Genomic DNA, 12715 nt, shown 5'->3' with positions numbered 1-12715 from the left:
AGGCCAATCAAAGAACAACATCTCTAGAGATAAAGGGACAAGGCAAGGAAATAATCTTATGGCATTGAGTAGGGGCAAGAACAGTGGAGGAGGAACCATTAAGAAAGGAGGGGGAGGCAGGGTTTGGAGGTAGGGACAGGCATGCAGCCACTGCCTCAGAGCAGGAAGAGAGAGAGGAGGAGAAGCCTTGACTTCTCTCTCTTCTTGCTTCTTGATCTCCTCCTGGTGCCACCAACTGAATGAAGCTCAAGGAAGCCAAAGGCACAAGATCCCAGACTTGCAATCTATAAACAGACAAAGAAGAATGAAGAAAAGCAGAGAAGGGATGGGAAAAGAAATGGAAAATAACCAGCACAAAACTACAATCCATTTCTAAGAATACACCCTAAGGGACATAATCAAACAGAGAAGAAAAGAATCATATGAAAATATATTCTTCATGGTTAAGCATAATAGTGAAAAAAATGAAAACAAGCTAATTTCCTTTAATAGGAGAACGGATAGATAAATGGGCTTCCCTGGTGGCTCAATAGGGGCTTCCCAGGTGGCTCTAGTGGTAAAGAATCTGCCTGCCAAGGCAGGAGACTCCAGAGACACAGGTTTGATCCCTGGGTTGGGAAGATCTGCTAGAGTAGGAAATGGTACCCCACTCCAGCATTCTTGCCAGGAAAATTTCATGGGCAGAGGAGCCTGGCAGGTTACAGTCCATGGGGTTGCAAAGAGTCAAATGTGACTGAGCACATACAGACAAATATATTACAGTGCATCCATACTTCAGAATTTGTGCCATTATTAATATTTTTAAGAATCTATGGTGATATGCAGAAATGCTTACAATAAAATGTTAATTAAAAAAGAAGGTACACAACTATATGCATAGTATTAGCTCAATTCCATTAACACCTAAACGCAAAGGGAAAAACACCTAACAATGTGGGCTTTTTAAATTTGAAATATTTAAATTTTAATATAAAAAAGTATATGCTACTTTTAAAATATAAAGTTAAATTTTAAATTTATTTTAATAAATTAACTGCTACAATAAAATTTAAAATTATACTTGAAGATGTATACAAAAATGTATTACTCCCTTATTCTCGTCCCTGCCTGGAACTCCTAACAACATTAATAATCTCTTTTTGATGGGATATTATAATTTTTTCTCCACAACTTCCAATATTTTTCCGTTTCGCAATAAGCATAGAATACTTTTGTGATCGGGGAAAAAAGTCAATGCCAAAAAAAGAGTCGATCTCACTGAAACATACCCTACTCAATTGAAAATATTAATAATGGACACAACAATTGTTTAAGTAAGTTAAAACCAGTGACATGAAGGGTGAACCTCAATCTATGTCTACTTGATATCTGGACAAAAATGAAAGAAAAATCATCAATTTCTACATGATATCAAATATCCAGATATTTTAGATGATTTTGATTTTTGACTACATTTTTCACTCTTCACTTGAATGACAGGCATCATATTAATTCAACCTTAGTTGAGCTCATTCTTATCTTGCAACTCTGGAAAATTTAAGAAATTCTTATAACCTAAAAGTTGTTCCTCACATTGAAATAATTATGTTCTCTCTTTTAAATTTTATATTTTACTCTTCAGTATCGCTTTTAACTATATTTTATATCGATTATCAAATAATAAAACAAATACATTCTTGTTTTAAAGACCCTAGCAATATAAAGAATACAAGTGTCCCTTGTTCACCTGCTCACACTTTGTCTCCTTCCCCTAGGTAACCTGTTTTCAGTTTGTCATGTAACTCTCAAGACATTTGCTTAGTATTTTCATGCATCTATCTCCAGGATCCTTGGATTTCCTTGGTGGCTCAGATGGTAAAGAATCCGCCTGCAATGTGAGAGACCTGGGTTTGATCCATGGATTGGGAAGATCCCCTGGAGGAGGGCATGGCAATCCACTCCAGTATTCTTGCCCGGAGAATCCACATGGACAGCGGATCCTGGCGGGCTACACAGTCCATGAGGTCGCAAAGAGTTGGACACAACTGAGCGACTAAGCATAGCATATGCATATAGAATATATAGCTTTATTTTTATTTTCTAAAAAACTGATGCTCTATTGTACATATTATTCTGCAACTCACTTAAAAAAATGAGGGAGGTTTTTTTTAAATTTTATTTATTTATTTTTGTGGTTGTGCTGGGTCTTCGTTGCTGTGCAGGTTTTTCTCTAATTCCTGAAGCGGGGGCTACTCTCTTGTTTTGGTGCACGGACTTCTTGCAGTGGCTTCACTGTTGTGGAGTGTGGGCTCTAGAGCATATGTGCTTTAGTAGTTATGGGCTCTAGAGACTCAATACAAACTCAATAGTTGTGGTGCATGGACTTAGTTGCTCTGCGGCATGTGGGATATTCCTGGATCAGGGATCGAACCCATGTCTCCTGCATTGGCAGGTGGATTCTTCACCACTGAGCCACCAGGGAAACCCGAAACTCAGTTTTTTTTTTTTTCTCATGTTGAAGCTTCACTTCTTTTTTTTTTGTAGTGGTTACACAATTTCCATAGTTTACATATTCTAGTTTTTCTGACCACTCCTAGTTGATACTTCTTTGGGTTGTTTTTAGTTGTCTGCTATTTCAGACAGTTCTATAGTGAAAACCCTTACACATGCCTCTACGTGTCTATATGCAAGCATTATTCTCTAAAGGAGCTGATGAAAAATGGACCTTTTCTGGTTTGAAAAGTATGTGCACTTAAATTTTTACTTGGTACTATTGAGCAGGCTTCCATAAAGGTTTATCGATTTACACTTTCAATGAGAAGATGAAAAGATGCCAAGCCTCACTAATAATCAGGACAATGCAAATTCAAATAAAATAGGATACCATTTTTCCCATTTGGGGTTCACAAATTTAAAAGGATTGATAATGCAAAGTGTGAGGGAAGATAGAGACATGTATCTTCACATAATGTTTTTTTACAGCCAGCATCCACACATTATAGAAGATTCCTTGGAGACTTATTATTAAAAGTGATTATGCTAGACTGTTATGATAAATAAACAGGATATTTCTGTTACAGGATCATTGATTTTTATACGTGCTAATAGCCACCCTATGTTAACATATACTCACCCAGAGTTTTTATCAGGTATTACTGTTTTGCAATTACTAATTTCTCTTTTTTTTTTGGCCATGTCATTGTGGCTTGTGGATCTTCGTTCCCAGGGATTGAACCCCTGCAGTGGAAATACCAAGTCCTAACCACAGGGCCACCAGGAATTCCCTATAATTACTAATTCCTTAATTTACCAAGTAGGTAAGAATTTCTTCTCTTAACAACCATACTTTGGTTTATAAAGTACTTTCACATTCTCATAGGTTACTTCAGTTGATTTCTGCCTCAGTGACAGTGTGAGATGCTATTTCAGATGAGGAAACTGAAGCTCAGAGACGTTAAATGATTTTCCAAGGTCACAGTTATAAGTGGAAGGGCTCAGGTCTTCTGATTCCGTTCCATTAGCTTCTCACTTTCTTAATTTTTTTTAAAACAAAGTACAGCTGAAGTCCCTCCTGTCTCTTCCATGGAGCTCAAGGCATCCAGAATGAACCATAGGGGGCAGTCTGGTGCAGCAGAAGACAGAATAGGCTGGAAACCTAGTCCATGAGAACTGGCTTTTTGTTTCTACTCTGTGCTCTCCTAGCTATAGACCTCGGAGAAGGCAATGGCACCCCACTCCAGTACTCTTGCCTGGAAAATCCCATGGACGGAGGAGCCTGGTAGGCTACAGTCCATGGGGTCACTAAGAGATGGACACGACTGAGCGACTTCACTTTCACTTTTCCCTTTCATGCACTGGAGAAAGAAATGGCAACCCACTCCAGTATTCTTGCCTGGAGAATCCTAAGGACGGCGGAGCCTGGTGGGCTGCCGTCTATGGGGTCGCACAGAGTCGGACACGACTGAAGCTACTTAGCATAGCATAGCATAGCTATAGACCTTAAGCAAGTCATTTAGTCTCACTTGGCCTCAGCTGTCCGATTCAAAAAATAGACATGATGGGACTTCCCTGGTAGCTCAGTGGTAAGGATCTGCCTGCCAGTGCAGGGGACATGGGTTTCATCCCTGGTCCAGGAAGATTCCACATGCCACAGAGCAACTAAAGCCTGTGTGCCACAACTACTGAGCCTGAGCTCTAGGGCTCTTAAGCCACAACTACTGACCTGGTGAACCTACAGTCTATGCTCCACAGCAAGAGATACATGCTGCTTACTTACAAATATTGAAAAAAGAGATGATGCTCTGCAGTTCCTTCCAGTTGTGAGATTTTATTTAAGCCAGATGTAAGCTAGGGTTCTTTCTCTGCTCATATATTTTATGAAATACCATTTTTTGTAATGAATTTATACTTTGAAAATATGACTCCACAAAGGAAGAAATTTACCATACAATGCTTTCTTTGAAGTATAAAAATGTTCCCTTATCTTTTTTCTTTCTTTATATATATATGTATATATATATAAAGCATTATATGGCAAAACCTTTGCTGAAGCCTAGGGAAATACCCAAGGGAACAGCCACTGGTTTCAGGTAGCTGACTGTGTCTGAAAAGATGTTTTCTGCCTGGATTTCTTACTACTTGGCATGATTCCAATTCCACTTACATTTTTGTTGCCTATTATTACAGATTTTAAAAGTGACTTATTTTCCCATCCTACTTCCAGTAGTGTGAAAGCTTTAACCTCAGTTGTTCTTTATAGTTCCAACTTCCATAAGAGCTGGAAGGAGTCTTAAGAGAGCACTTGATCCTGTCTTCTATCTTTGAACACATGAAATATTTTTCCATTTAACAGAGGCAGCATCCAATGCCCAGAAAGCTTGTAACTTATTCAAGGTTTCATAGCTAGGGAGTCTCCTCGTGCAGAACTTATTCCATTCTTAGTGCATGACAATTTATTGGTGATCCCAGCTCTTCCACAAAAATCACAATGAAAGTCAAAATGAGTAAACCATCAGATCACTGGATGTTTTTATTTTATCACACACTACAAATTTTTCTATTTCTAACCATATTTCGATGCATTATTTATGAGGCCATCTGGTCACAGGTTTACCAAGAAAACTAGAATTTTAAGTGTGCTTCATTTTTTCTAGGAAAAACACTGCATAGCTTGGATTTGTACTTAACCTGCTCATCAGTGACTCATGAGGCAAACAGATTTGTTAATGACATTCTTTAAAAAAAAAAAAAAAACTGATGTATAATTAACATATAATAAAGTGTTCAAATCTTACATATAAACTACAAACATTCTTACATGTGCATACACAGTATAGAGAATTACCAGCACCTCTGGACACTCCTTGCGCCTGGTACTAGTCACCACCCTAAGGGCAACCACTATTTTAACTTCTGTGATCAGAAATTAGTTTTGAAGTTTGAAAAATTCTGAATTTGAACTTCATGGAATCATACAGCATGGACTGTTTTGTGTCTGCTTTCTCTCATTCAACATTATGTCTATGAAATTGTTAACTATATTCTAAAAATGCGATTCACTTTCTGGCTCAGTTTCTCAGGGAATCTCTCAAAATCAGGCATTTGCTACACCAGCTACACACAGGTGTGTGCGTGTGTGTTTGTGTGTGTATACATACACAATGCAGCTGAGAAAAGAACTTTTAAAATGACTAGACTAGAATAATCTCTACTGCTCCTGTCACTTTCTACTCTTGTATCATCAATTTCCTTCTTCTTTTCAATGGGCTCTGATCTATCCAAGTATTCTCTTTTCTTCTCCCATTAATGGATAAATAACTTGTACAATTTTCTTGATTTATATCCACCATTCCCCATCAGGGGTCCACAAGCATTGGTCTAGATGTTGGAAATGGCCTCAAGCTATCATCTGACACAGACCTCTCTCATTAGCAAGAAAAGCATTATCATTCCCTATTTTCAGACTTAGCAGATAGTAACTGAGTACACATAATCTTCAACGTACTTTTCTAGGTACTATGAAGAGAGTACAAAAAAATATCAGGAAGAGCCCTACCCTCGTGAACTTCCAGACTATCAAAAGCAGTGTACTATAGATAGCTACGTAAAAGAGCACAAGACAAGCCATAGAGTGTCAAATGATACCACTAAGTTCAAAGAGAAAAAATATGTGAGATCAGAGGGAAAGGCAACTTCTAGTTGGGGTGATGTCAGGAAAGCTTTGTGTTGTTGTTTAGATGCTAAGTTGTATCCAAGTATTTGTGATCCCATGGACTGTAGCCCACCAGGCTTCTCTGTTCATGGGATTTCCCAGGCAAGAGTACTGGAGTGGGTTGTCATTTCCTTCTCCAGGGGATCTTCCTGACTCACGGATTGAATCTGTGACTCCTGCATTGGCAGGCAGATAGTTTACCGCTGAGCCACCAGGAAAGCCTAATAGGGGAGTATTTGTATTAAGAACTAAGATGACATAGCTAGGTAAGGTTAGTCATGTAGTGATGGAGGGGGACAGTTTAGATGGAAGACTGTAAGGACAAGGACATTGCATTGGGAAATCATGCAGTATGTACAGGGAGCTAGAATGCTGTTTGACCTAAGAGTAGGGCAAGCGATGAAGAAACTGAACACCCAAGGCTATATAGCACTACAAGGCCCTAAAATAGGGACTGAATCCCAGGAATCTTCCTTCTCTAGTGTTCTTCCCATAATCTGATCAAATAAACATTTTAGCCACTGCATGCTTTCCTTACAACTGCCCATTATATACTGTCCATTAATTAATTGATTCAACAAACACTTATTGAATATCTACTACATACCAAACACAAATGGACTCTGTGGTCTCCAAGGTTGATTTGGTGTGTTATAAAATAATTTTTTTTTTCCAAATGGAGAGCCAGGCTAATATAATATTGGGCCAAGACAGATTTCCTTTCCCTTTAATTGCTAGAATTTTATTGAGTTATGCTTCAGAGCAAATACTATAAATAACAGAGAGAATTAAATAAACCACAAAAAAGGATCTCTGCATCGTTTTTCTACATTACATCAATACACTGAGTCTTACTTAGCACTGACTACAAACATGTTTTTTCCATTACTACTTTTGCTTATGTTTGAACAAGGGGTAATACAAGAGGATCTGAAACCTTCCATTCTTGAGTAAAAGCTTAAAAACATTCCATATCATCTAGTACAACAAAACTCACTTCCTTTCAGCTTATCAACCACCAAAAGACATTTCCCCTTTGTACTTGTTTTTTTTAATGTAACTATGGAGACGCAACACTTTTTATGCAACTGACACACATGATTCTGGTTTAATGTACTCATTTTCTAAGAAACATTTTAAAAATTGTGGTTACTATTAAACCTTTGAGCTACTTTGGTATTTCAAAGTAAATCCAATACATGTGTTAGTAAAATTCATGAGGGAATAGCTAAGTATCAGGGACTACAGAGTCTTAATAATTCCAATGAATTGTTCCTAATTAAAACTTTGGGGCCAGGAAATAAAAGGGAAGTAATCATTATTTGAATAAATGAGGCTGTTAGATAGTTCTATAAGTTATAGAGTTTATAAAGTTGAGTTTTGAGAGTTACATTTCCAGGCATATGGCAGGCTAGACATTCGGACTGCCCTTCCTAGTGGAAACAATTTTTTTTTTCTGGCTGCACCAGGCAGCTTGCGAGATCTTAGTTCTCCAACCAGGGACCGAACCAGCCCCAGCAATAAGAGAGTCAAATCCTAAACCATTTGAACGTAGCGAATTCCCTGAAAACAATTTAAAAAGCTGAACTAAAAAAAAATAAAATCCTAAACCTCTTAAATGCACCAAAACATGGACTAGAAAGCTAGGAATTATAAGCTCAAAGAGAAGTGAAGTAGAGCCCATACAAGTACATGGACAACATTGTCTAGGTGGAGAACACTAGCAGGCACCATTTACATCCTATTCACAAAAATGATACCCCTGGAATTGCTCAATCCTATGTCCTGAGATCACTTTTGACCTAAGGCATTTGCTCAAGCTGGTGAACTTCAGCTTTGGCTTCAGTGGGGGTGCAGAGAGGGGAGGGAAGGGGAGGTGGTGGGACAGAAGGTAAAGTCTAGGCATTAGAGAATCCTGTAGGAGACCTCTCTTCCAATAAAACTTGGATCTTTTGGGTAGGGATGAAAAAACCTACACACCCAATTATCCTCAAATGACTACAAGGAAAATTCCTGTGGTGCTAAGCAGAACCAAGGATTAAAAAAATCTGTCCCTGAAAAAGTTTAACTTATGATACAGCTAAAATAGGTCCAAGGAAAGTTCTATCACTATAAGTTGAGTAGGCCCTGTCATATGAAAGAAATAAATGCAAATCTTCTCTGGAGGAATGTACTTCAATAATACACAAATGATTTTCTAAGGAAAATGAGCATCTCCCAGTAACAAACACCAAGCCTCTCAAGATTTAAGTTACTATTGAGTGAGGACCAATAGAAACAATATCCAAGAGAAACAACAGAAAACTCCCACAAAGAATTCAGATATTTGAATTATGGAACACAGAAGGTAAAATAACTATGCTTTATTTTTTTGAAGAAATAAAAAAGTGGAAAACATCTATTCAAATTAAGAAACTATAGAATATTTTAAATTCTACAGTAGATGTTTTAAAAATAGAATTTCTAGAACATAAAAACAACTGAAATCAATGACACAATGGACTGGTTTAACAGCAAATTAGACACTAATGAAGAGAAAATTAATAAACCAAAGAATTTGACTACAGCAAATATCCAGCATGATTTAAAGAGAAACAGAAGAAAGGGAACTTGAAAGAGTAGTTAATAGATATGGAGGATAAATAAGACATTCTGACATACTAAGAATTTTCAAGGACCAGTCTGTTTCAAAATACAGATTTAAGATACCAACTAAATTCCAAGCAGAATTAAAAACAAAACAAAACAAAATTTCATTTTAATATAACATAGTGAAACAGCAGAATACCAAGACAAAGAGACCATCTTAGAAACAGGCTTCTAAGTTCCTTCAGGAGAAAAAAATAACTGCCAACTTAGAATTTTACCCACAGGAAAAAAAAGTTTCAAAAAAGAAGATAAAAAAAAAAAAGAAGCCTTTAGATAAGCTAAGTGAGTTTGCTTCCATGATGTTCATAAAAGGAAATTCTAAAGGATGTACTTAAGAGAGAAAGTGATCTCAGATGAAAGGTTTAAAAAGTAATGAATGAAGAGCAAGGAAAGTGGTAAAGATGGATAAAGCTAAACTAAATAGATCTTGATTATATAGAACAAGAATAAAGTTTTCTGGGGTTAAAAAAAGATTTAAAATACAACAGTAACATAAAACTTGGAGGCGAGTTATGGATTTAAGGTATGTAAAGTGCTTGCTGTCTGGGAGAAGGGGAGAACTTTGATAAATATGTATGCTTTAATTTCGGTGCATCTGAAATTGCAACACACATCAGAACAATCTGAAGGGCTTGTTAAAACACAAGTCTTGATTTAGTTGTGAGGTGGGCCCAAGAATTTACATTTCTAACAAGCCCCCAGCTTGATATTGATGTACAAAACCACAGTTTATTTTATTTTCAGATTTTTTTAAAATGTGGACCATTTTTAAAGTCTTTATTGAATTTGTTACAATATTGCTTCTGTTTTCTGCTTTGGATTTCTGGCTGTGAGGTATGTGGGATTTTAGGTCTCTGACTAGGGATTGAACTCACGTCCCCTACGTTGGAAAGTAAGGTCTTAACCACTGGATCTCCAGGGAAGTCCCCAGACTACACTTTAAATAGCATTGTTGACTAGCCATGAAAAAAAAAAAAAAAAAACCCAAACTGAATACAAAATCCAAACTAGTAGAGGGGGAAAAATTGAAATAAGAAAAAAATAATTCAAAATAAGGTGAAAAGCCAAATAAAAATAGAACCAGAGGAATAAGTGGAAAGGACAAAACAAGATGGTAGGTACAAATTCATATATATTAGTAATTACATTAAACACGAAAGAATTAAATGCTTCAATTAAAAGATAAAGACTGATAAAAAAAAAGAACTCAAAATGGATCACAGACCTAAATAAAACTTTTAGAAGAAAATAATAGGAAAAAATATTTGTGACCTTGGGTTAGGCAAAGAGTAATTAGATACAACATCAAAAACATGATCTGTAGAAGAAAAACTGATCAATTTGGATTTCAGCAAAATGAAATATTTTGTTAAGATAATGAAAAGACACAATTGAGAGAATGAAAAGATGGCTATACAGGAAGAAGATATTTACAAATCACATATCTGATGAATATATAAAGAACTCCACATTTAAAAAAAATAATAAGGAAAAAAACAAGCCCAATAAAATATTTACTTCACCAAAGAAGAGGCATAGATGGCAAATAAGCAATGAAAAGCTGTTCAACATCATTCATCATTGGGGAAATATAAATTAAAACCATAATGAGATACTACAAAACACCTGTTAAAATAATTACACTGAAACAATCTGACAATACCAAGAGCTGGTGAGAACAGGGAGCAACTGAATTCTCTCATGCATTCTCATACTTTGTTGGAGGCCAATGCACAACAGTAGAGCCACTCTAGAAAACAATCTGGCAGTTTTGTTTTGTTTTTTTTTTATAAAGTTAAACATAGAATCACCACAAATGCAGCAATCTCACTCCCTGGTATTTACCAGAGTGAAATTAAAGCTTATGTTCATTCAAAAACCTAAATACAGATGTTTGCAGTAGCTTCACTTGTAATAACCAAAAATTAGAAACAGTCCAGATATCCATTGACTTGGGAATGGATAAACTTTTACATCCATAAAAAGAACACTGTTCAACAATAAAAAAAAGAATAAACTCTTTTTTTTTTTTTTGCAGGGGAATAAACTCTTGACACACACAAGAAAATGGATGAATCTCAAAAACATTTTGCTTAGCGAAAGGAGTCAGACTCAAAAAGTACATATTATTCAATTTATATGACATTTTTGAAAAGGCAAAACTATAGGAACAGAAAACAGATTTGTGATTATCTTGGTTAAGGGTAGGGTGAGGGTCTGATCACAAAGGGATAGCACAAGGGAATTTGGGTGGGGGTTGTATTCCATATCTTGATTGTAGTGGTAGTTTTAACACTATGCATTTTGCCAAAACTTATTTTTATTGTATGTTAAATAACTCCTGTTTTTGTTTTTGAGACGAAGATTGTCAGATTGAGCAAAAATTTAACAGGGTCTCCAACAGCCTCTGTTGGCCAAGTGCAAACTTTGGTCAAGAAAAAGTGAGTTCAGTTCTCATTCTGAAAACACTTAAGATTATGTACAAAACCTCATTAAAAAGTGAATAGTATTTCTATTTTTATAGATTTATAGATTGTTAACCTATAGCAGGAAATAAACACCAGTACACACCAGATGTAAATATACTTTAATGTACCATGGTCTTGAGTATTTTATACCACTGTAAAACATAGTAAGAATCAAAAGAGGTGGTTGAAACTGTCTGTCTAAAACTGTAGGAGTCCTTCAATTTTTTCACTTTGCATCCAGCTGTTTTGCCATCATCAGAGGACTAATTTTAGAATGAGTAATCTTCTTATAAAATACAGTGTAATTAAGAAAGTAGAATTTTTTTTCTGTAATTAAGGAAGAATTTTTTTTTTCTGAGACTTCTAATTCAGAATTGTACAGGGTGTTCGGTTTTCTAAACCAAACCAGCAAACCAAGAGTAATCTGAACCATAAATCTGAGGCCAAGTCAAGAAACTTTTAGCTAAAGAATCATATTTAACTTCTACAAGAATTGAATTCCAGCTCTTTTATATCAATATACTTTGAAATGAAGATAAAATTACAAATAAAGTTTTCACTCAATCTATGAGAAGCAATACGGAAATCATAGCATGTGATGATTTATTCTTTCCTGCAAATTAAATGACTACATTTGCTTTGTAATGCACGTAAGCAAAATCTTCTTGCTTAGCCTTTCTAAAGACTATTATAGCTGCTTTCCTTGCTTTCTTGTTCTAATGGGAATCATCAGCAACATGGAACATGCTGCCACATTCTTTAAGCAATGATGTATATTTTGATGTAAAGAGTCAAACCTAAACCTAATAATTTAGAGCACACTGTTTTTTTTCCCCATTTCTCAAAATAACTGGAACTGAGGGCACACGAAATCTCCACCTTTTGTTGTGCCGTGTAAACACTGCCACAAATTAAAGAAATTCTTCATTTTTCAGGTCAAAATTAAGCCATCTTTTTCATTCTGCTATACAGGTAAATAATGACTTTTCATTAATAACCTACAAAACAGATTAAGAGAAGACAATTTCATGCAACATCTCACAGTTTCAAGTGCTACATGAGGGAGGATGTAAGCGTGCTGATAAAGCTTATATAGTGTATGAGTTTTGTTAGACTATTTAATAAAAATGCTAATTTTTAGAATAAATCAACGACCCCATGGTCATCTAAAGTAAGTTATTCCAACGAGTCAATAACCCAAGAAACTTCTATAGAAAAATAAAGAACTGAAGGAAACTAGCACCTTTTTAAAAAATGTATTTATTTTTAATTGGAGGATAATTGCTTGATAGTGTTGTGTTGTTTTCTGACATACTACAACACGGACCAGTCATAGGTATATTCAAGTCCCCTGCCTCTTGAATGTCCCTCCCTTATATGGCCCTGGAACCATGCTTTTTCTGAAATT

General features: G+C 35.9%; 1 long non-coding RNA gene across 1 annotated transcript; it reads right to left on the bottom strand.

Annotated features, from left to right (window-relative positions):
* Positions 1-2141: 2141 nt before the first annotated feature.
* Positions 2142-8851, bottom strand: LOC145514867 (uncharacterized). The gene is made up of 2 exons (XR_014060518.1): positions 7233-8851; positions 2142-3728 (listed from the first exon to the last, which is right to left on the bottom strand). It is a non-coding gene; the product is annotated as an uncharacterized LOC145514867 (long non-coding RNA).
* Between the last annotated feature and the right edge of the window lie 3864 nt (positions 8852-12715).

This window comes from Giraffa tippelskirchi, chromosome 7 (assembly GCF_054371585.1).
Source record: "Giraffa tippelskirchi isolate mGirTip1 chromosome 7, T2T-mGirTip1v1.2.pri, whole genome shotgun sequence".
NCBI classification, from domain to species: Eukaryota; Metazoa; Chordata; class Mammalia; order Artiodactyla; family Giraffidae; genus Giraffa; species Giraffa tippelskirchi.
This window is presented reverse-complemented; position numbering and strand designations above follow the sequence as displayed.